The 26157-nt window shown below is 42.1% G+C and overlaps 1 pseudogene across 1 annotated transcript; it reads left to right on the forward strand.

The window, feature by feature from the left end:
- Positions 9887 to 10776, forward strand: LOC102169845 (annotated as a pseudogene). Its single transcript, XR_001295794.2, has one exon. The product of XR_001295794.2 is annotated as a proteasome subunit alpha type-2 pseudogene (transcript).

A 26157-nucleotide genomic window follows, 5' to 3' on the forward strand; every position in this document is an offset into this window, starting at 1 on the left:
TTGGAGCTTACAGTCTGGTGAGGAATATAAGTATTAATCAAGTAACCACATAAACAAATGGAAAACTGCAAATAAGACACCCTCTGTCTCTCTCTATTCTATTTCCCTGCTTTATCTGTTTTAAAATACTTATTCTGTGATGTTTATATTTATTTGTTTGTTTACTGTCTGTTTCCCACCCTAGAACGGCAGCTCCATAAGGGAGATGTTGTCTGTCCTGTTCAGTAACATGGCTCTAGTACCTAAAATAGAACTTGACACATTGTAGATTCTCAGTAAATATTCTTTAGATGAAAGTATTAATAAAGTGCTATCAGAAGTACTCAGTGTTCTCAGATCCTTTATTAGAATCAGTTGATTCATCAGGGAAGTCAAGAAATACTTCCTTGCAGAAGAGATACTTGAGAAGAAAAGTGGGAATTAGGCTGAGAAAAGTTGGGAGATCATTCAAGGTAATATGCGCAAAGACCCTGTGGCAAGAGGGAATATGAACAAAGATAAAGGACAGAAAGATGACCTGAAGGCAGAGGAGGAGAAACCAAATGAAATAGGATTGCAAGATGAAAGAGGAAGGGAAGGGTGGATACCGGACCATGGAGGATCTTGCAGGCTGAATTAAAAAGTCAAGAAGTTGTCTTTATCCTAAAAGTAATGAAAAATCATTTCAGTATTTTAAGAAGAGAGGTGACTTAGATTTGAAAAGCTTACTCACCTAGAGTGAATTTGGGAAACCCAGCTAAAAGGCAGTGGTTCAGATAAGCAACATAGGTAGTGTGAACTTAAGCACAGGTAGTGGAGATTGGAGTAGATGCATGCAGAAGTAGATGCGTCTGTGGAAATGTAAGATTTGGTGGAAAGTGGGGTAACAGGTGAGGGCGGAGGAGGTGTCAGGGTTGAGCTGAACGTTATAGTTGAATCATGGGATAATGATGGGGTGGTGGTACCATCCAGTGACATAGTGGTACTTGGAAGAGGATCAAGTTTGAGAAGGAAGATGAGTTCAGTTTTAGTTACATTGATTTCAAGGTTTCTTGGGCATCCTAGAGAACTTATTAAGTTAGAGACAGTTCAGAGCTTGGAAAGTCTGGGCTCAAGCAATAAATATACGAGTGTTCTAGAGAAGGTGATTAAAACCGTGGACTATGGGACTTCCCTTGTGGTCCAGTGGCTAAGACTTGACACTCCCAATATAGGGGACCTGGGTTTGATCCCTGGTCAAGGAACTAGATTCCACATGAAGCTTCTAAGAGGTTGCATGCCACAACTAAAGATCCTACAGGCTGCCACTAAGACCCAATGCAGCCAAATAAATATTTTTTAAAAACTCATGGGCCAGAGAATAGATTGAGAAGAGGAGGGACGTGTAGTTTCACATAAAGATCTCTGGATGTTGGGGAAAGGACAGAAATGCCAACCAAGCCCTGACACAAGCTGGCAGCCCTGGCCATTCATGCCCACATCTGAGGAGTGTTAGATAACATTTGGTGCTCATTTGGTAGAACATTCGATGGACCGTAGACAGCAACCTTCTAGAACTTTCTAGATTGAAGCATAGCTGAAAGTCAACTTCCTCTTTTTCCTTATCAAGGGAAAGAAGAGAAAAATCTTATGATATTGTTACTTTGATAAAGTATTTTACCAAACCTATACTTTCAAAGTTGGTGATGGACAGAGAAGCCTGGCATGCTGCAGTCCATGGGGTAGCAAAAAGTCAGACATGACTGAGCCTCTGAACTGAACTGATACTTTATTTTTGAGAAGAGCAAATTTTTTATTTCACAAATTTAACTTTCCATGAGATCCAGTGATAATGCTTTAGGTGAAAGCTTCATGAATAAAACTAGTTCTTCATTTAAACCAGCAGAGCATATAACTTCACTGAGACACAAGCCACTCCCACAAGGGGTTCCAGCTTTCTTCTTCTTCTTTTTTTTTAATTAAAAAATTTTTTGTTTTTATTTTATTTTTTAATTTAAATTTATTTATTTTAATTGGAGGCTAATCACTTTACAATATTGTATTGGTTTTGCCATACATCAACATGAATCCGCCACGGGTGTACACTGTTCCCCATCCTGAATCCCCCTCCCTCCTCCCTCTCCGTACCATCCCTCTGGGTCATCCCAGTGCACCAGCCCCAAGCATCCTGTATCCTGCATCAAACCTAGACTGGAATTTGTTTCTTATATGATATTATACATGTTTCAATGCCATTCTCCCAAATCATCCCACCCTCTTCTTCTCCCACAGAGTCCAAAAGACTTGAACTGATACTTTGAAACATTCTTTCTTTATGGTATGTCTGTATATATTCAAAACACAGAACTACTGTTGTAATTTTTTCCCATTGGTCAGATATTAATGAAAAGATTTTTAAAAATACATTATTTTTAAGCATTTAAAGGTAGATGAATTTGTGATTTTACACAGGTGGTTGACGAGATACTTGGAAGGTAAAATTATGTTTATAACTCAGATCCACTGAGGGTTTTTTTGAGCCAACAGCTGCCTGAAGGGCTTTGCAACTATTACTTCCTTTACTTAACCCTAGGAGGTGGCTACTATCATTCCCGTTTGATAGATGAGGAAACTGGCATAGCAAAGCCAGCAAATTGATTCAGGGTCACACAGATGGTAAATAGTGGAGCCAGAATCTGGAGGAGAACTCCTCTTCATGGGAAATACTCATAGTAACCGTGCCAGATTTTATTAGGATCTACCATGCACATTTTAAAATATTTTGTATTTTGAATTATGCTGAAAGCCTTTGCATGCATGCCTACTAAGTCACTTCAGTTGTGTCCAACTCTTTGCAACCCCATGGACTGTAGCCCTCCAGGCTCCTCGGTCCATGGGGATTCTCCAAGCAAGAATGGACTGGAGTGGGTTGCCATGGTCTCTTCCAGGGGATCTTCCCAACCCAGGGATCGAACCCATGTCTCTTATGTCTCCTGCTTCTGCAGGTAGGTTCTTTACTACTAGCAGCACCTGGAGAATCCCAGGGACAGCACAGCTTGGTGGCCGCCGTCTATGGGGTCGCACAGAGTTGGACATGACTGAGGCGACTTAGCAGCAGCAGCAGCACCTGGGAAATCAGAATGCCTTTAGTATGACCTTTATGCACTACTTAGCAATTTGTAGATTTTGGTGAACATTAAAAAAATCTGGGCCTGCTACCCTATTTCCCAACCAAATTCCCTTTGGGTTGTCTGGAATGAAACAGTCCTAAAAGGCCACTCTGGTCTATAGGTTCCTTTCTGGCTTGTGGAATAATATGTGATACCCTGATCAAATATTAATATAATGCTTTGGGATCTCTTAATCCTAGTAGAGATCATTTTCTCAACTTGAAGCAGAGGTATGTCCAGACATGAGGGTACAGGAAAAGTATTTAGCAAAATTCCCCATAAAACCAAAGGTGGAAGATTTGGTGGTTTACGTCATCAGCAAAACTTTGGAGTAGATGTCGCAGCCATTGTTGAAATAATACTTCAAATCCTAACAACTCCAAAAGGCAACTACAACCGCCACACTCAGGGGTTCATCTGCATCAACCGCTCTGGGCACAAAGGTGACTTCAAGGGGGGTGGTACAGGACACCCAGGGTCAGACCCCTCTCTCCATCGTTTTTTCCCTGCTACAGCGTTCTTGCCTGGAGAATCTCAGGGACGGGGGAGCCTGGTGCGCTGCCGTCTCTGGGGTCGCACAGAGTCAGACACGATTGAAGCGACTTAGCAGCAGCAGCAGCAGCAGCAGCAGCAGCAACAGACTCCCAACCACACTCCCTCCCCTAATTACAGCTCTAAATCTTTCAGCATTCACTGGTCCCTCCAGCCACAGGATTTGGCAAGGAAACTAAAGTGGAAATTAATTTCAGTTTAGATCCAGAGTAAAGACTTCATTTCTGATTTCCCCTCACTCATCATCTGATAAATGGTCAGGGGGAAGATGGGCTAGAAAAAGGATAGAAGAGTTTCTGTATAGTCACTAAATTCTGAGAGCAACCAACACTATCCATGGCCTAAAGAGTATGAAATTCATGCCTTCCTAATTCTGTACTGGTAATAATAACTTAATTTTTCATTTTATTGTTTTCAGTTTTTATTGAAATGTAGTTGATTTACAATGTTCTGTTAGTTTTGGGTATACAGCAAAATGATTTATATATATATAGTTTCTTTTAGATTCTTTTCCAGTATAGTTATTATAAGATATTGAGTATAGTTCCCTGTGCTTACAATAGGTCCTTTTTGATCTTCTATTTTATATATAGTAGTGTGTATATTTTCCATGGGGATGGTCTTGATACCTGTCTCTTGTACAATGTCATGAACCTCCATCCATAGTTCATCAGGCATTCTATCTATCAGAATTAGACCCTTAAATCTATTTCTCACTTCCACTGTATAATCATAAGGAATTTGATTTAGGTCATACCCGAATGGTCTAGTGGTTTTCCCTATTTTCTTCAATTTGAGTCTGAATTTGGTAATAAGGAGTTCATGATCTGAGCCACAGTCAGCTCCTGGTCTTGTTTTTGTTGACTATATAGAGCTTCTCCATCTTTGGCTCCAAAGAATATAATCAATCTTATTTTGGTGTTGACCATCTGGTGATGTCCATGGGTAGAGTCTTCTCTTGTGTTGTTGGAAGAGGGTGTTTGCTGTGACCAGTGCGTTCTCTTGGCAAAACTCTAATAGCCTTTGCCCTGCTTCATTCTGTACTCCAAGGCCAAATTTGCCTGTTACTCCAGGTGTTTCTTGACTTCCTACTTTTGCATTCCGTCCCCTAAACTCAAAAAGACATCTTTTTTGGGTGTTAGTTCTAAAAGGTCTTGTATGTCTTCATACAACCGTTCAACTTCAGCTTCTTCAGCGTTACTTGCTGGGGCATAGATTTGGATTACTGTGATACTGAATGAGTTTGGGTGAATTCTGGGAGTTGGTGATGGACAGGGAGGCCTGGCGTGCTGCGATTCATGGGGTCACAAAGAGTCGGACACGACTGAATGACTGAACTGAACTGAACTGAGTGTGTATATTTCAATTCCAAACTTCTAATTTACCCCTCCCTCTGCTTTCCTCTTTTATAACCATAAGTTTCTTTTCTGTCTGTGAGTCTATTTCTGTTTTGTAAATAAGTTCATCTGTATTGGGTATTTTTTTTAGATTTCACATACAAGCAATCTCATGTGATATTTGCCTTTCTCTATCTGACTTACTTCACTTAGTATGATAATCCTTAGGTCCATCCATGTTGCTCTAAAATAGTAATAATAGTTTTTAAATTATAATAAATGTTCAAGAGCCTTTCCAATTCTGTAATAATGATAATAACTTAAAAATGATGATAAAGGTTAATATTGAATATGAGCAAAGTGCCAGAAACACCTCTGAGCATTTCAAGAGTATTATGTCTTTTAATCCTCACAACATAGATAATCCTAGGTATTTTCTATCTAGGAGGTAGATAACATTATTTTCCCTCCATTTTAGATGCAGAACCCAAGGCTCTGAGAGGTTAAATAATTTGTCCAAGTTCACACTGCTAATAATTTTCAGTCCACAGTTTGTATCCGTATGGATTCACACAACTCACACTCAGAGACTACTCTCCTGACCACCAGGAGCATTCACTTACCAAGGGGTGACTGTCCTCTCACAAAGGCTGGAGAGGAGGGCGGGGATGGTTCTTCAGGACTGATGGACTCAGCGGGCCTGGGAGCACAGCTGGAAGTAAGCTAGGTTGGAGGCAGCGTGGGAGGCACGACGAGAAGGAACCAGCCGTTCTCTGAAGAAATGATGGCCAATCTGACTCCACTGCCAGTGAGGCTGAATGGGCCCATTCTGGGAGCACGGGGCCGAGAGCACAGTTGGGCTTCTTATGGGGGCACTTAGCTAAGCCCTGGTCTGCCTAGCATAAGACTGTTGCTTCGATTGCCTTTGCCTGTGAAGTCTGTACTTAATAAATCAAAGGGATCTCGCCGAGGGCTCTTCACTGTGGAAGTGTCCAGTCCGGCTGTTGTGAACTCCCTGGACAGCCTCTCCAGCCTGCTCGGGGCACACAGCCTACTCTGCTGGTTCAGTTCTGCTCTCTTGATACCTGGTGTCCATTTTTCCTGCAGCTGGTCAAAGTGTGGTCTGGTGTCATTGCTCTCCCTACCTGCCTCCACAAACAAGGAAGATTAAAAAGATTTGTCCTCAGTGAAATTTTACTTTGTTGATGGCACATGGTAATAGACATTGAATCAATCACTCTGTGTGTGTGTGTGTGTGTGAGCAGATCAATAATAGAAACATTAGAGGCTCTTTGCATACCTCCAATCTGGGCACAGGACACTCACTTTCAAGATGGGAGTAGTCTTCGCTTGTAGGGCATGAGCAACTCCAAAACCTCTTGGTCATATCACCATGAACTTTACCTTGCCAGCATTTCCACCCCAGAATCCTGCCACAGAGGCAAACACTAACTTCCTGCATTGAAGGTCAGACGTTCTGAATCACCCTCCATTCATGCTGGGCACTTTAACATTTATTCTGTTTTGGAGAAAAACAACCAGCTCGTGTACCACTGGCCTTGGTCAGCCCGTTTTCAAGTGTTCAGTTTTTCACCAAGCCCCACCCTGAGCACACCCACTAAGATTATAAACATTCAGAAAATTGCAGGCTTTTGGCAGATAATTGGCAGGGCTTTTCTGAATAAAAATACAGCCACCCACATGCCACGTTTGCTCCAGTTGGCAATGAATCAAAAGTCAGGCACTCTCAGTGGTGACCACAGGTCTGCTCCATCAGGTAGAGAATTTTTCTAATAACCCTTTAGTCTCCCCAAGCATCTCAGGAGCACTTGGGCTGATTGTATAGACCAGGTTATTAACCAGAATGGCAAGGTGTGCTTTACTGCGTTTTCTAAGTACAGCCAGCATTGTCTGATGCCAAGAGAAATGGCCAAGTTGGAACTGTGCACTCAGCAGGGGTTCCCTGGCCCTGGCTGAGCATGTCTCTCCCCGCAAAGACTATCAGTTCAGTTCAGTTCAGTTCAGTCTCTCAGTTGTGTCCAACTCTTTGCGACCCCATGAATTGCAGCACGCCAGGCCTCCCTGTCCATCACCAACTCCCAGAGTTCACCTAAACCCATGTCTGTCGAGTCGGTGATGCCATCCAGCCATCTCATCCTCTGTCGACCCCTTCTCCTTCTGCCCCCAATCCCTCCCAGCATCAGAGTCTTTTCCAATGAGTCAACTCTTCGCATGAGGTGGCCAAAGTACTGGAGTTTCAGCTCTAGCATCAGTCCTTCCAATGAACACCCAAGACTGGTCTCCTTTAGGATGGACAGGTTGGATCTCCTTGCAGTCCAAGGGACTCTCAAGAGTCTTCTCCAACACCACAGTTCAAAAGCATCAATTCTTCGGCGCTCAGCTTTCTTCACAGTCCAACTCTCACACCCATACACGACCACTGGAAAAACCATAGCCTTGACTAGACGGACCTTTGTTAGCAAAGTAATGTTTCTGCTTTTGAATATGCTATTTAGGTTGGTCATAACTTTCCTTCCAAGGAGGAAGTGTCTTTTAATTTCATGGCTGCAATCACCATCTGCAGTGATTTTGGAGCCTAGAAAAATAAAGTCTCTCACTGTTCCCATTGTTTCCCCATCTATTTGCCATGAAGTTATGGGACTGGATGCCATGATCTTAGTTTTCTGAATGTTGAGCTTTACGCCAACTTTTTCGCTCTCCTCTTTCACTTTCATCAAGAGGCTCTTTAGTTCTTCATTTTCTGCCATAAGGGTAATGTCATCTGCATATCTGAGGTTATTGATATTTATCCCAGCAATCTTGATTCCAGCCTGTGCTTCTTCCATCCCGGTGTTTCTCATAATATAGTCTGTGTATTAGTTAAATAAGCAGGATGACAATATACAGCCTTGACGTACTCCTTTTTCTATTTGGAACCAGTCTGTTGTTCCATGTCCCCCAGTTCTTACTGTTGCTTCCTGACCTGCATACAGGTTTCTCAAGAGGCAGGTCAGGTGGTCTGGTATTCCCATCTCTTTCAGAATTTTCCACAGTTTATTGTGATCCACACAGTCAAAGGCTTTGGCATAGTCAATAAAAAAGAACTAGATGTTTTTCTGGAACTCTCTTGCTTTTTTGATGATCCATACTTTGCTCCTAAACTTGGTTCTTGAAGATCCTGCAACTCAGATTTAGGCATTTCCCACCTAGCTGCTACCCAGTCCAAAATATACCCGTGTATTGACTGACAAGCAGACACAGAGAGATGTTTATGTTAAATGAGAAAATTAGATTATCAGTGTTACACAATGTATGATCCCAAGTTTGTAAAAAAATAACCTAAATATATACAGAGGAAAAATAAGTGCTAACAGTGATTAGTGATATTATTAAGTTTTTATTTGATCCTTTTCACTCATTTATACTGTCTGCATGCCTGCTCAGTCGTGTCTGACTCTTTGCGACCCCATGGACTGTAAGCCCACCAGGCTTCTCTGTCCGTGGCATTTTTCCAGGCAAGAATATTGGAGTGGGTTGCCATTTCCTTCTCCAGGGGATCTTTCTGACCCAGGGATCGACCCTGCATCTCCTGCGTCTGCTGCATTGACAGCTGGATTCTTTACCACTGAGCCGCCTGGGAAGCCCATACTGTCTACATATATTTATTTCTCTATAATAAATAAATTCATAAGCAAAAGAAAAGAAAACCTACTATCTTTTAGGACCAGTCTAAAATCTTACTTCCTTTTAGAATCTTTCACGACAGTGCTATCTGGAAGCAATCTTTCCCATCCCTAAGCGTATGTAGAAGATACATGAGACATACGTAGAGCGTGCAGAACTCACGTGTGCCTTTGTAATACTTACAACTTTCCTCCTTGAACTATAGATTTGAGAGGTGTTGTCTTATCTCGCCTCCCACAGTAGACTTCAGCACTTTGAGAGCAAAGGCTGGGTCTGAGTCTTGTTCTGTCTCCTGCAGCACCAGTGTTCACTTCCCAGTCCCTCTCAGGTGCAGAAAGCCAGGGCATTCCTTTTGAGAGAATAATTACGTGCATCCTCTGGCACATTCTGTGTTTTCTGAAAGGTCCCACCAATATTTTCTCTTTCAAAATTAAAAATCCTGTTTTGGGATTTCCTTGATGGTCCACTGGTTAAGACTCTGACCCCCGCAGTGCAGGGACCCTGGGTTCCACCTCGATCAGGGCACTAGATCCTGCAAGCTGCAAATAAGACCTGGCAGAGCCAAAAAAAAAAAAAAAATTCCTGTGTTTTTTTCAAAAATTATAATTCTAAAAGCTACACACTCCAGTGTTCATCGCAGCACTATTTATAGTAGACAAGACAGGGAAGCAACCTAAATGTCCATTGACAGATGACAGAGGTATAGATGTGTGTGTATACACAACGGAATACCACTCAGTCATAAAATGAACAGAACAATGCCATTTGCACCAACATGGATGGACCTAAAGATTATTATACTAGGTAAAGTAAGACAGAGAAAGACAAACACCGTACTTACATGCGGAATCTAAAAAATGATACAAATGAACTTATTTACAAAACAGAAACAGACTCAGACAAAGAAAACAAATTTTTGGTTACTAAAGGGGAAGGCAAGGGATGGATAAATTAGAAGTTTAGGATCAACAAATATACACTACTATGTATAAAATAGATTTAAAAACTAAGGACCTAATATATAGCACAGGGAATGATATGTAACGTTTTGTAATAACCTATCACGGAAAAGAATCTGAAAAAGAATACTTGTATATTACTGAACCATTTTGCTGTATACCTGAAACTAACACAACATTGTAAAACCAATTATTCCTCGGTTTAAAAAAATCTGTCTTTTTAGGTCCTCGGGTAAAGATGGCGGAGCATGGTTACAGCTTTTCACTGACTACATTCAGCCCGTCTGGTAAACTTGTCCAGATAGAATATGCTTTGGCTGCTGTAGCTGGAGGAGCTTCTTCAGTGGGAATTAAAGCTGCAAATGGCATGGTCCTGGCAACTGAGAAGAAACAGAAGTCCATTCTGTATGATGAGCAAAGTGTCCACAAAGTGGAACCAATCACCAAGCATATAGGTTTGGTGTATAGTGGCATGGGCCCAGATTACAGGGTACTTGTGCACAGAGCTCGAAAACTAGCTCAACAGTACTATCTCATTTACCAAGAACCCATTCCCACAGCTCAGCTGGTCCAGAGAGTAGCTTCTGTGATGCAGGAATACACCCAGTCAGGTGGTGTTCGCCCATTTGGAGTTTCTTTACTTATCTGTGGTTGGAATGAGGGACGGCCATATTTATTTCAGTCAGATCCATCTGGAGCTTACTTTGCCTGGAAAGCCACAGCAATGGGAAAGGACTATGTGAATGGGAAGACTTTCCTTGAGAAAAGATATAATGAAGTCCTGGAACTTGAAGATGCCATTCATACAGCCATATTAACCCTAAAGGAAAGCTTTGAAGGGCAGATGACAGAAGATAATATTGAAGTTGGAATCTGCAACGAAGCCGGATTTAGGAGGCTTACCCCAACTGAAGTTAAGGATTATTTGGCTGCCATTGCATAATAATGCAAATAATGAAGTGACTGAAAATCCAGAATTTCAGATAACTTCTCCACTTAAACATGTTTAAAGTATGTTTTGTTTTGCAGACTTTTTGCATGCTTATTTCTACATGGTTTGATGGACTGATGTTTTTAAAATGAGACTTATAAATCATAATAAACTCTTAAATTAACAAAAAATAAAAAATAAAAAAAAATTTAAAAATCTGTCTTTTTAATGAAATGAATAACTAAAAAGCTTCACATACGTATTTTGCCATGGCTATATATTCAAAAATAACAAAATCAATGTCACTAAATAGAATATACAGTGAAGTTAGCTCTGGGACTCCCAAAAGTGGTCACGTTGAGAACTACAGGGATGTTCAGTTTCTTACAGTTCATGCCTACTTTTCTCAAACCATAGATGCTGCTTTTAATTTTCCAAAGCTCTTAATTTATCCTGATGCTAATATGTCAAAATTCCAATGACTAGCCAGGGAAAGGTGAAGTGAAACTCAACTTGTGATTCTTTCTAAAAAGAATCATGACTTGTGACTGACTTAGTGTGTTGGTTTCCATCTAGCAGAATTCCTAAAAGATAATCACAGATTTATCTACTATGTGAAAAATAGGATGCAGAAATAAATCAAGGCATTTATGTGTAGGCTTGGCAAGTGCGGAAGATCAGATGAGCCTTTGTGTTCCACGACTGAGGAAAAGACCATTGGCTCTCAGAGTTGGGCCTCTCTGCTGAACATTCACATGGACCCTCATTCAATTCACATTCCAATCAGCACCTAGGGGCCTGCAGAACCTGTTTCAAGTACACCTTCACCACATCACTCCCAATGCAGCCCTCCTCTTTAATTTCCAGCTTCAGCCATGCCTTAAACATCTTTCTAAACTAGAGGGTTTTATTGGGATACCAGACAGCAAGGTCTGATTCTTTAACAACTTTTATTTTTCTATACCTTCAACAAACATATATGTGCCAGGCTAGTTCCTCTGAATAAAGTGGTGAGCAAGAGAGGCAGCAAGCCTGGCTTTGGAGAGCTTCTGGTCCAGCATGGGAATGCAGACACTATGCTACAAATAAACAGCCAAATAGTTGCTTCCTTCTGGTTGTCCTAAGTCCTATGGAAGAAAAGCATAGTGAAGAATGGCAGTGAATAATCAGCATTTTGGAATCAATCTGAGGAGTCAGGGCAGCTTCTCTGCAGAAGCCAAGCCCTTAAGGGTAAGTTCAGAGTCTCCCCAACAAAGAGGACATGTAACGGCATAGGGTCAGGAGTGTGGAGCATCCTAGGAACTGAGAAAAGCTGTTGAGGTCATGGAATGCCTTGCAGGTCACACCACTGGATATTTATCCGCAGAGCAATAGGGAACCAGGAAAGGTAATGGGGCAGGGGAACAACACATGCAGGTTGCTTAAAGACCTCCCTGGCTGCTGTGTGGAGAATACATGAGAGGTAAAGACATCAGGGTAACCAGTCGGAGGCCACTGGGTCATCAAAGTAACAGACAATAGGGCTGCAAACAGCATGCAGCATCGTGGAAGTGAGAATGGGCAGAGATGAGGGATTCAAGATATGTTTTAGAAATACATACATAAAAACACACAACAATGACAACAACCAAAATTGCATCTGTGTCACCCTCTAAGATGTACTAAAACTAATGCTGGTCATAGTAAAAGATTTCAAAGTAATCCTTGTCTAGTTTCATTTCATAGGTTTATGACACTAGAGACTTCAGTGGACAACATAAATCATATATATTCCATGAGTAGGTAGTTTGTTTTCTTAAAATTCTTCTCCAAACTTTCTAGACGGACACTATAGACCACCACTCCTGGAATTATCAAGTTTAAAGCGGCAATGAGTGTTGAGCTCCAAGTATATGCCAGGCCTTCTGTGATATTGAAAAATATATGATCTCTGTCCCTAAGGGGTTTGTGGTCCGTGGCAGAAAGTGAGCTCTCTTTGAGATGGAAGAATACGAGTGCCAGGAACTGAGTCTCAGACTCATACTTAATGAATGGGGTTGGAAAGAGGAACTAGAAAAGGATTCTCAGATAAGCTGTTGAAGAGATAAGAGGAGAACCAGGCATGACAATGGAAACTGAGAAACAGGAACAGATGATGATTACCACGACTGAGGGCTAAACTGGCACAGAGGTAAGGAGTGAGAAAAGCCACTAGGAAGAATCTGGTGGCAGAGGACAGGTCCCCAGTGGGAGAGAGAGCAGGCAGAAGCCAGAGCAGTGAGCCGAGAGAGAGGAGAAGACAAAGAAACATGACCAGCGTTACTGATTAATCTTTATTGATTAATTTATGTGTTCCCTGGTTCCAGGAAAAATTTAAGAAAGTTTAAAAGGATTTACATGTACTGCAGGGAAACATAAATTGAGAGAGGAATGAAAGAAAGGAAAAGAAGGGCGGTGTTCTAAAACGAAGCCAGGAATGTGGCTAAATCTGCGGCTTTGGCTGCACTCAAGGGAGGGAATTCGATCAAACAGAATGAACTAGACAGCTGCAGATGATGATCCGGTCCCCGTGTGTAGCTCTTCTCCTTATTCTCTTTTTAACTTGGGTCTTTTCCATTTCAAAGTCCAGATTGTGTTCTAATCTGGGTCAATCTGTCAAAATTTATAGAGTTTTTGCTATCTGAAAGGTATCCTTAATTAAAAGATGGACAGAATGAATGCCAAATGTCTTCGTGGAAACTCATCACCACCACCATAAGGCAAAGTTTATACCCGTCAGACAGGGGCTTCCCAGGTGGCTCAATGGGCAAAGAACTCACCTGCAATACAAAAGACACAGAAGAAGCGGGTTTAGTTCCTGGATCGGGAAGATCCCCTGGAGGAGGTCATGACAACCCACTCCAGTATTCTTGCTTGGAGAATCCCATGGATAGGGATAGAGGAGCCTGGAGGGCTACAATCTATAGGGTCTCAAAGAGTTGGACAGGACTGAAGCGACTTAGCACGCACGTACCCTTAGGACATGTCACTACTGCTTCCTGTGAAAATAAAGGGAGGAACACTTGAGGATAATATATAGTCTCTTGATAACAGGAAGGGGATGGAAAAATGGAGCTGTTCCAAGTGTAGGTAACAATCTCAATTTAGACCAAAGAGGAAGGAGAGCCATAGTATAAGAAGCAACAGAACACAGCAATGTTTGTCACCTGGCTCCTGGTTGTCTCCCCACTGGATGCAAAGCCTCTTCAGAGCCTGGCCTCTGTTCACTTCTCCAATGCCATGGAAATGTGCTAGGTTCATGGAAGATGCTCAGTGCTTGGGGAACAAATGCATGTTGAATAGTAGAAAAGCATGACTTCTGGCTCCAAATGGATGTTTAAATAGTTACAGCTATTGAAATCAGGCAGATAACTTCTCTCAGCCTCAGTTTTCTCATCTTTGAAAGTAAACCGCATGCAGCAAAGGTCGCCAACTACCACCCCACCTTCCTTCCGTTCTTACGGCTGTTTCTTACCTGGAGACTCCTACTTTCTCAGCTGCTCTCTAGGGAGTCTGCAGTCTGGCTCATACAGAATTCTGACTTGTACTCTAAAGGAGCCGTATTTAATCCCAGAGTTGAGAAGGAGATGGCCCTGGTGACATCCCACCAGTCCTGAAGGTCAGCCATGGTACAGCAAATTAACCATGTATGAGTAACTAAGAGCTAGCTTGGGATAGGCAATCTCAGCTGGCAAGCCTTGCTTTAAATGATTTTCTACCTGGAAATACCTAGAAAAGAGCAATTAGGGTCAATTTGTAGTGCCCAGAACATATCAGGGACTTCACAGCTTCATAAAAAGACTTTGAGCAAGTGAAAAAAATTGCCATTATTTAGTACACTGGTACTTTGAAAACTGTCCTTTGATGTATGTTTTTTAAAAAATATCCTTTGAAAAATATTACAAGATTGAGTGTACCATTAAAAAGTGATAAAATATATTGTTATTTTGAAAAACCTCTGAAAGACCTTGTAAATAACATTGATACATTCTGATTTTTATTAATAAGATTATCCACTACTAGGATATTTCTTTTGTCTGAAGAGAATAAATGTTTATTCTCCCAAGCCCAGCCAAACAAAAGGATTCACAAAGTATCCTTTAAATAACACAATGCCTTATTGTTTATAAAATACGATTCAATATTCAGAAATTAGAATTTAAATACATATGCACCTATCACAATGTCCAAAAATGAAGGGTTGTTTCAATGTGTTGACCTAAATAACATGGAAAAGCCACACGACCAAATGAGAGAACTTGACCTTAGCTGCCTTGCTATTTGGTGTCAAAAACACCACCACCAATAGCATTTGCAGAACCAGTGCTCACCACAGATTATTACATGCTCTATATAAGTCCCAGATTTCTCTTTCCAAAGCAAGAGAATTTGGGGGTTCTGAAGATGCTCTAAAGGGGAAGATCTAATATTATACGATATCACTCATATGTGGAATCTAATTTTTTAAAAAGATACAAATTAACTTATTTACAAAACAGAAACAGACTTACAGACATTGGAAACAAATTTATGATTACCAAAGGGGAAATATTGGGGGAAGGGATAAATCAGGTGTTTGGGATTAACATACTCACAATACCGTATATGCGGGAGGAGGAAATGGCAACCCACTCCAGTATTCTTGCCTGGAAAATCCCATGGATAGAGAAGCCCGGCAGGCTATAGTCCATGAGGTCACGAAGAGTTGGACATTGCTTAGCAACTGATCAACAACAGCAACAATAACAACAACTTCTATATATGAGATAGATAACCAACAAGGACCAACTGTATAGTACAGGGAACTCAACTCAACATTCTGTGATAACCTCTATGAGAAAAGAATCTGGAAAAGAATGAATATATGTATATGTATAACTGAATCAGTTTGCTATACAGCAGATACATAAAGTTGTAAATCAACTATATTCTAATAAAATTTTTTTAAAAAACATAAAGGGGAAGATCTCTCAAGCTCCCTACATAAATGGATATTACTAAACACACATATCCCCAGCATTAGGAAATGAGTGAAACCAGTTTAAAACAAATGAACTCTCTGTCCTATGGGGGCCCAGTCAGCCATTGAGGAGCCAGATGAAGAACGCTGGGCATCTGCTAAATAAAACCTGAGTCATGTGCCTGAATTCTCATCAGTCCGCTCAGTGCTTATGTGGGATATTGTTAATTTATAGTAGAATGATTCTATTCTTGGTAGGGTGTGGTTTTTAACACCCACAGGTGACTCCTCCATCTTTTCCAGGCTTTCCTGCTCACCCCTATTTAGCTCTAGCCAGTGGCTCCTGCTCTGTTAATGGTCTGCTTGCTGGCCAGAGATGAAGTCACCACACTGGCTTTACGAGCTCTCACAGCTGCACCACATCCCCTGAGACTCTTACTGGGGCAAGAAAATGTGCCTGCAGAGCTTCGAGCCGCACTAGTCAGCTCTGGTGGTGCCAGGGAGAGTCCTCTTTTCCCGAGGGGCCCTGCATCTCTCTTAAAGGTCAGTCTCCAGGCCTCCAGGCCAGTGCGGAAGGCCATGCCACTCCAGAGCCGTCTGCGAGGCCTGGCCCTGCATGACCGCAGAGGCTGGGTCAGAGATTTTTGCATCTGTGCCCTGTTATTTCCTCTAATAATAATTGGAGCCTTGTGAGGCCAGGTTCCCAATGGATAGAATATTCAGATGCGTCTTCACATCGTTTTAGAACTTTTGGTTTCTCCTGGTCCATTCCCTGTCCTCTGCTGGAAGACAGTGAAGAAGTCTATTTCCCTCTGTCTTTGAAATCAGTCACTGTCTTTAAAGCACTAAACAAAATAGGGGGAAATTCATTCCTTTTAGCAAAAGAATAGGGGAAAGAGTTCATTTAGCAAAAAAACAGGATGAGAGTAGTAAGGGAGGGTGAGGATAAAGGAGGAGAATGACAAAGGTCATTTTCATATTGCAACACAAAATATGCACTTGCCTGGTGGTATTGGGGTAAAGAATCTGCCTTGCAATGCAGGGGCTGCGTGTTCAATCCATGATTGGGGAACTAAGATCCCACATATCTCGTGGTGCAGCCAAATATTTTTTTTAATAGTATTGTAAAATGTTTGATGGAGAGCTATTTCCTCAGGCAGCCTCAGTATCAGGCATCTATTCATGTGGAAGTATAATATATAGGTTTGATCCCTGGGTTGGGAAGATCCCCTGAAGGACATGGCAACCCAGTCCAGTGTTCTTGCCTTGGAGAATCCTATGGACAGAGGAGCCTGGCTACAGTCCATAGGGTTGCACAGAGTCAGACACAACTGAAGCTACTGAGCACATGTAAGTATATAGCTACTGATATTTAGTTGATTATACCATAATAATAAAATTAAAATTAAATTAAAACATAGAAATGGAATTTTAGGATATACTAACGGAATATTTATTTCAAAAATGGCTACTTAGATACCTTTTCTATTGCCCTGTATATTAAAAGGATTATATATTTAAAGGGATGTTTATATGCTTTTTCGTTAAGTCAGTGGGCTTCCTCCCTCCCACTTATCCAGGGTTTACTTGTCTGGGGCAAATCTCTTTCAGCAACAACCTTCCTAGGGAGATGTGAGAGGGAAGAAGAGATCAGGGAGCAGGGAGCCCAGCGTTCACTGATTTGGGATATTCTGAGCAATGCAATGAACTGAAAGGTAAGCTGGCTCCCTGCTACCTCCCACTTAAGTCTGGATGCAGAGACAATGGAAGAAGGAACCAGCTGAGAATTATATGAGAGCTTGTATGATCATTCCACTTCATCCTCTAAATAATTAGTAGGGTATAAAGAGGTGTGGGGCTTTCCTGATGGCTTAGCAGGTAAAGAATCTGCCTATAATACAAGAGACGCAGGTTTGATCCCTGGGTCAGGAAGCTCCCCTGGAGGAAGGCATGGCAATCCACACCAGTATTTTTGCTGGGAAAATCTCATGGACAGAGGAGCTTAGCGGGCCACTGTCCATGGTGTCGAAAGCAGTCAGACACGACTGAAGTAACTGAGAACACACAAAGAGGTAAGCATTTGGGAGTACTTTTTTTTCACTTAGAAAGAGCACAGACAAAGATAGGCTGAATGGACTTATTGTAAAGCAGAAGGCTCATAGCTGGCCGGTAGGCAGGAGGTTTGGCTGGGGACCCTCAGGCCCTGGTGGGACTGTTTGTTGAGGAGGTCTCTGGCACAGGCCTCAGAGGCTAGCTGAGCCTAGCTGGCTACCTCAAAGGTGACCACGTCTTAAGATGTATCCCACGTCCCACCTTGTTATCCCGAAGGGACCTGGAGCCTTGCAGGAGCTCAGCCTCCTGTAAGGGGAATTGGCAGCAGATGCCATGATGTGTTTTTATCCAAACTAAAACCAGGAATCATCAACATCTTGACCACAGGTAGGCTGAGGAGGCCGTGAACCTACAAAGATGCACATCATCTAAGACTGGGAGTGGAGAGTTGGTCCCTTAGTTGGTTTTCTTTCTCTCTCTTCCTTCCTTTCTTTTCCCTTTCTAGGGTCTTAGTTATGGCACCCGGGGTTCTCTAGTTCAGGTGTGAGCTCAGTAGTTGTGGCTCAAGGGCTTAGTTGCTCTGCAGAATGTGGGATCTTAGTTCTGGGACCAGGGATCAAACACACATCCCCTTCACTGGAAGGTGGATTCTTAGCCAGTGGATCACAGTGAAGTCCCCGAGTCCTCTGGTTGACAGGAAGATGTGCTAGCAAGAAGCATACCTTTTACAAGAAAAACGCAACTACTCAGAGCAATTTATGTTCAACTGAAGTAGATGGAGTAAAGTGGTAAATGCATCTTGCTTTGACAGCATTTTACCCTGGAATGATTCAAGCGATACTTCAAAAGCACTAAACTTCAGGCAGCACTAAGGCACCCACGTGCCTCAATACTGGGGAGGATAGACTAGACCAACCTTCTGGAGGACAAGTTGTCAATGCATGTCACAAGAGTTAAACATGTGTGATTCTGGTTATTCTACCCCTAGGAATGGATACTATAGAAACAATCATATATACCCACTAAGGTCTTGTAGTGTTATTTTTAAGTGAGAAATTTTTAAGTGAATGGCCTTGTAGAGTTATTTTTAGTGAGAAAAGAAGGCAAAAATATCTAAATCTCTCAACAAAGAGGGATTTCTTTAAAACTTGTACCTATACTTTAGAATATTAGGCAGCTATATTTTAAGGAAATCCAACAAAATTTGTTTTAGATGATTAAAATATTTTTGTAGAAAAAGTTCAATGAAATAATGTTCTTGATATATTAGGTTTTTAAAATGTAAATAACAAAACAGTATATACATAGTATGAACCCACTTTGGGGAAAAAAGCAGAACTACGTGTTCATTCATTTATTGAGCACCTAAACAAGGGACGAGGAAGACTTAAACATGATAGGCACAGGAAGTTGATCATGATTATATCAAGTAGAAGGGAATGTTAAAAAATATTAATAGTGGTTATTTCTGTGGCATGATAATGCTGGTGGCCTTAATTTCCTTCATTGTCCTTTTCGTATTTCCTAAAATTTCCACAAATGCATGTGTAGCATTTTAAAATCAGAAAACTGGAAAAACAAATTATATGTGGTTTTCCACTGAACTTTTAAGAGTTCAATACATGAGAAAGCACTAGTTCAGGGTGATCAGCATTTCCAGATATTCTTTCCTTTACTGGGGAAGCCAACAGGGTCAGTAGCACATTGACGAGGGGAGGGGTGGGAGAGGGGCAGAGCAAGGAGAGAAGCTGAAGAAAATGACCACGTGTAGGGACTCCAGATGGCTTCCAAGGAAGTAACAGGCCAGGGTGGATGGAGTCCCTCAGACCTAGGTTAGAAGATGAAATCCTAAGAACGCCTCTCACTCCCAGGTCTATAGCTCATGACCTTTCCCATTTCTTGGGCCTAGTTCCTTAAGGTAAAAAGGGCTAATAGTCCCTCTCACCCAGTAAGCTGCAGAGTTGCTCTGTGTTTAGGAATCTTTCAGTAAAGAGCCCTACAGTGTGGACAATTGAGCTTGGGCCTTTGGGAACTCTGGGAACAGGTATGTGGATAAGTGAGTGCGTGAAAGAATGAATGGGTTAATTAATATGGAGTTATCCAAAGAGCGTCAAGTGTAGTCACTGCTAAAAGAAAAAAAATACTTAGGATATTTTTAGATTCAGAACAGTCATATTCTCCTTGGTAATGGACAAAAATGACGTGAAGCTAAAGCTTAAGTAGAGTTTTGTGAAAGGGTAGTTGCTAATAAACAGATAAGCTCTGTAGGTCTATTACTCCTTTAAAAATGTATTTATTCCTCCAATTAACAAATGTTCCTGAACACCTCCCCTATGTCAAGCACTGAGCTGAAGTAGGATTACCAGCGAGAATGAAGCAGAGGTGATTGTGATTGGAGCTCTGAGCTGTCACAGAAACTGCAGGGCTTTTTTTTTTTTTTTTAATGTATTCAATCTTCATTAACTAAAGAGACATTTATGAACCCCTCACCATTTGCACCAGGCACTGTGGTCAGCACAAAGAATATACGCATAGTCCTTTCTCTTAATGATCAATCAGCCTGGGGGATGGGGAGAAACAGGAGGAAATCAGTATCTGTAATAGGAAGCCCAGTTCAGCTGGGAGGGGGCAGGAAAGCTTCTGCAATGAGTTGATGCTTGTGCTGGGCTATGGAGGAGTCATTCATTCATTTAATCACTCACTCTCCTAATCAACAAATAAAATTTGGGCTGACCACTAGGCCCAGGTGCTGAGAACAGAATGGTAGTCTAGTGGGAAGGAAAATAATACATAAAATAATACATGAATAAGTACATCAAATGGTTATGGCTGTAAAAGACATGGGGAAGGATACAAGCAGGATACTGTGATGGAGAGTGGTAGTGGTGGCAGCCAGGGGGCACAGCACTCTGGAATTTGGAATGAGTGGGAGAATGGTCAGCAAAGGGCTTTCTGAGGAGCCTTTATTTAAGTGAAGACCCAAAGGTGAAGAAGCACATCTGCCATGAGAAGAACTAGGGAAAAAGCATTCTTGACCGCGAGAACAGCAAGTGCAAAGGCCCTGAGGTGGTGACAAGAGGCAGGAAGGTGGCCAGTGTGGGTGGAGCACTGGTACTCAAGGGGATGGTGGACGTGGACCAGGTGGATGCTGGACCAGGCTGTGGTGGGCCTTGTGAGTCATGATGAGGGTTGGCCACCAGGGGCAGAAGAATGCAGACTTGGTTTATGCTTTAAACCACTTGTATGTTGGATTAGGGGGAGAGGTGTGAAGTGGGTGAGGGTAGAAGGAGAGGTGAGGTGGCTTCTGCAGCAGTCACCAGACCATGGGGACAGGGACATGAGACTGAATTAGTGAGGAGGGTTGGAGGAACAGCAGTGGGGAAGTCCTCTGAGTGGAGGAAATAATTTGTGCAAACAAGAAGAGTGAACCAACATTTTAGGAAATGTCAAGCAGTTCTTTGTAGCTTGGAGATGAAGTTAGAAATGTAGGAAAGTGTCACATGACAAGTGGTATTCTATACCAGAATAAGGAGAATAGGTATTATTCTGAGGGCAGAGGGAAACCATTGGAGAATTTTCAGCAGGGAAGTTCCATGAACAGAAACGAACATTGGAAAGATATGTTGGAGGATGGATTCAAGGCACGTAGATGGGGCACTGAAGGTAGGCAAGACCAGTGGTGTCGAGACCAGCTAGGAGGCCATAGCTCTTAAGAAGGAATGAGGGACTTCCCTGGTGGTTCAGTGGTTAAGAATCTGCCCACCAGTGCAGGAGACATGGGTTCGATCCCTAGTCTGGGAAGATCCAACTAAGCCCATGAGCCACAACTACTGAGCCTGAGCTCTAGGGCCCGCGAGCTGCCCTCACACTCTAGGGCCCATGCTCCAGTGGGAGAAGCCACCGCAATGAGAAGCCTGATTGTTACAACTAGAAAAAGCCCTCACAGCAACAGAGAGCCAACGCAACCAAAAGTAAGTAAATAAATATTAAAAGATAAATAAATTTATTTTTAAAAAAAAGAAGGAAGGAGACAGGGAATCCTGGCTCTGCCACTTACTGGCTGTGTGACCTTGGGCAATTTACTTAACCTGTCTGAGCTTTGGTTTACTCAACTACACAAATGGGACTATTACTTGATAGACTTTTCATGAGGGTTTCATTAATAGTAGTGATAAAATTACCATTTTATCATTTCGTGAGGATTGTAGTAAATAAATTAAATGGTAAATGTAATGAGGATTACAGTAAATGGTACAGGAGAAAGGGGGCTTGTAGCAGATAGTCTTAATCTCTTCTTTACAATCTCTAGCCTAAGTAGATGTTTCCAAAGTGCATCCCCAAATACTAACTGTTGCAAAAGTAATTATCCACCCATCTATTGTCTGACGACATTGCTCCTCCATACAATCTGAAAAAACCATAAAAAGGAAAGTAAATCAAATTGGGGTGAGGGGAGGGAGAAATGGCATTTCCCAATTTCTCATAAACTGGAAATTTTAAAAAGCTGGCTAAATTTTTCTTCATCCATCAAATCAGCATTAAGAATCAGATAAAGAAAATAAATCTCAGTTGTATCTCTGTTAGATAAAACCCTATAACCTCTTTGAAAGTATTAGAGAAAATCTAATGCCTGGACTGCAAAGAAAAGTTTATTCAGTTAAGACTGTGCCCTGCATGGGTGGCAAAGGGAATTCTGAAATACATGTTGTGCTGTGCTAAGTTGCTTCAGTCATGTCTGACTCTTTGCAATCCCGGGACTGTAATCCATCAGGCTCCTCTGTCCATGGAATTCTCCAGGCAAGAATACTGGAGTAGTTGCCATTTCCTTCTCCAAGGGATCTTCCCAATCCAGGGGTCAAAATGCATGTTATGCATCCCTTATCTGAAACACAGCGCTAGAGGTGTTTCAAATTCAGAAAAGTTCAGATTTGAGAAAGGTAATGTGGTAAATATGCTGTGTGTTACTTAATACTCCTAGTGTGTGGTTATGACTATTTCTGCAGTGAAATAACCATACGTAGTGGGATACAGAGAAACCCATAGAGAGCTTCAGCTTAGTGTAGATGAGGGTTTCCTACTAACGAGTTTGTGTCCAAGTTGGAAATAACTTCTCTTGCTCAGACTTTGGGGACTTTAGAATTGTTTTTAAGAGACTGGAGTTTGAATGCCTTTCCCTGGATTTCGTCTACCCCTTAACCTGCCCCCTTCCTTCATAGGGCTCACAGTAGCTGCAGGGGGTCTGGGTTGTAAAGATTCACACCCAGCTTCTTCTTTACCCAGACACCTTCTCCCTTTGGATCTCCAGGTCTTGCTTCTGAACTTGGCCCCTGCGTCGGAGCCTTCCTCATTCATGGGTCCCTGGAGTTGCTCCCTGAAATCAAACCTCTGACCATGTCCCTACCCCGTCTACCACTCATGTCTGAATTTCAGTTCTACAAGGCTCAAGTGTCCTCCTACGGGACCTCTGATATCCAGTAGGTATTCTGAGGCAGCTAAGTGATTTGGGGTCTGTGCGACAAATTTCTGGGACAGGGTGTGAAGTAGTTTACATCATCAGCCTGCTCTTTCTAATCTCAGCTCCAGCATGTCCAGACATTTTAAAAAATACCTATCTATTTATTTGGCTGCACTGGGTCTTAGTTGCAGCACACATGATCATTGGTTGTGGCATGTGGGATCTAGTTCCCAGACCAGGGATGGAACCGGAGCCCACAGCACTGGGGGCGTGGAGTCTTAGCCACTGGACCACCGGGGAAGTCCCTCCAGACATTTTTATATGTCAGCTTTGGGTTGGTAAAATTCATTCAGACTATATTCAGATGTGCAGGGAGAAAACAGTAGCTTCTTTCCTAACTGATGATTCATCTGAGTTCGCTTCAGTTCAGTTCAGTTCAATTCAGTCACTCAGTCATGTCTGACTCTTTGTGACTCCATGAATCGCAGCACGCCAGGCCTCCCTGTTCATCACCAACTCCCGGAGTTCACTCAGACTCAGGCTCTCTACCCTGCTAGGTAACAGTTGGGTTGGATACATTTAGTCCAATTTGATCAACTCTTCCATTATAGGAACAGTCTGTTTAGGTAACCGTGTCCCTTGTGGGTCTATGTACCCAGTTTTTCAGGCTTTTTCCTCATCTATTTCTCATCCCTGAGACAGCCATCACAGTATGATGGACAGTCGGGTCCTTGGCTTCAGCAGCAAGTTTCCAGCATCAAGAGACAAGGAACTGAGTACTGTTTGAGGAACCACACCTGGCCTTATGCTGAGTAACTAAGATGTATTCTGTGGGCAGAAGTCCTGTATCCTTGGGGTTCCTCTAAACCTACCTGACATACTCCTATGTCTTGAAACAGAGAGACTGAGCTCTATGTGTCTGTATCTGGCCTCTTTCTCCCCGTCTTTCTCTGTAGCTTATCTGCACGTGAATGTGGGCTTTTAACTCCCCCTGCCACTTTCAGTTATAAAATAAATAAGTCACGTGGTTGTAACGTTGAGCATGGTAACTATAGCTAATAATACTGTGTTGCATATTTAAAAGTTGCTGAGAGAGGAGATTTCCCTGGTGGTCCAGTAGTTAAGAATCTGCCTTCCAATGCAGGGAACATGGGTTTGATTCCTGGTGAGGGATCTAAGATTCCACATGCCTCAAGGCAACTAAGTCCATGCACAATCTACCGAGACAGAAAGTTCTGGAACCCAAGAACTGCAACAAGAGAGAAGCCTGCAGGCTGCAACCGGAGAAGCCTGCATACCACAGCGAAAGATCCTGAGTGCTGCAACTGAGACCCGGTGCAGCCAAATAAAATAAATAAATAAATATACATTTTTAAAGCTGCTAAGAGAATAGATCTTAAAAGTCACAAGAAAAATAATTTATAACTATGTATAGTGACAGATGGTAACCAGGCTTATTGTGATCATTTCAGAATATATACAAATATTGAATCATTATGTTATACACCTGACACTAATATAAAGTTGCTTGCTAAGTCGCTACAGTCATTCTGACTCTTTGTGACCCTATGGACTGTAGCCCGCCAGGCTCCTCTGTCCATGGGGATTCTCCAGGCAAGAATATGGGAGTGCGTTGCCATGCCCTCCTCCAGGGGATCTTCCCGACCCAGGGATCGAAACTGTGTCTCTTATATCTCCTGTAGTGGGAAGCAGGTTCTTTACCACTAGTGCCACCTGGGAAGCCCGGTGTAAAGTTGTATGTCATTTGTATCTCAATAAAAAATTCCTCTCTCTTTGAATAAAACTTGGCTTCAAGAGGGGCTTCCCTGGTGGCTCAGAAGGTAAAGCATCTGCCTGCAATGGAAGGAAATGCAACCCACTCTGGTATTCTCGCCTGGAAAATTCCATGGATGGAGGAGCCTGGTAGGCTATAGTCCATGGGGTTGCAAAGAGTCGGACACGACTGAGCAACTTCACTTTCACTTTGGCTTTAAGAGTCACTGCTTGTAAAATCGTATTTTGAGTCATGAACATGAAAATGCAAAAGAAAAATGCTCATTAATAGTTTTTGAAATATCACCTCCTGACACATACCATAAAAGGGAAAGGATTTACATGAAGGTATTTATAGTGTTTATAACTGTGTGACAAAACTGTGTGATTTTTAAAAATCTTATTTTGATGTCAATTTTTTTTTAATTTTTCTATGAGGAACATGTACGACTTGGTTAACTTTTTTAAAGTCTTTTTAAAATATGCCTGTAGCACTATCAGTTGGGAAAAGGCAAATTATGGTCTCTGTGGGAACTAATTTAAACTTGTCAGAGCAGTTAGATTAATTAGGTCTTAACTGACATTTAACAGCCAGGGTGGCAGGCCTGATACTACTTAGCAAGGACTTAGAAAATGAGGCATAATGGAGTACAGATTGTACTCCTGCAAAGCAGGCTCAATTCAGGGAAACACTGTGTCAAGCAGGGTTCCTCAGCTGCCTCTGCATTTAAGTTTGTTCTTAGAAGGTGCATAGGTGAAATTTCTAAGATAAAACACAAGCCCGTTTTTGTTGGCATTCCTCCTTCTTGAATTATGACAAGGGAATTACTGCAGGCTGTACTGGAATATTTCATGTGTGGATCATTGTAAATAACTCCTGGGGCACTTTTTTCCCATAATAAAGAGGGATGTGGAGCTCTCTTTTTTATTAAATAGATTTTCTTGAAAACCTCCAACGTAAGAGTTACATTTACAATGTCCGAGAGGAATGCTAAGCTTGAGAATTTCCAGGAAGGCGTGAAACTTCGAAAGTAGAGGGAAGAGAAGGAATTGGCTGCCATCACGGTCACCCAGCCTGGCCAGGCCAGGGACAAATCTGGGTGAGGGAGGAAGTGAGGGGAAAAAGGAGAGGCACCACGCGTACCCTGTAGAGTCATCTGAAAGGGACTGCAGCGGAATGGCCCAAGCAGGAAAGGCAAGCCTCAGCCCTCAGGAAAGGAAAAAGGTTCACAGGAAATTCTAAGCTATATTTCTCTCCAGGTAGGTCTGGAGGGAGCATCTGGCCCCTTGTGATTGTGAAGCAATGAG

The sequence above is a fragment of the Capra hircus genome, chromosome 6, assembly GCF_001704415.2.
Source record: "Capra hircus breed San Clemente chromosome 6, ASM170441v1, whole genome shotgun sequence".
Lineage (NCBI taxonomy): Eukaryota > Metazoa > Chordata > Mammalia > Artiodactyla > Bovidae > Capra > Capra hircus.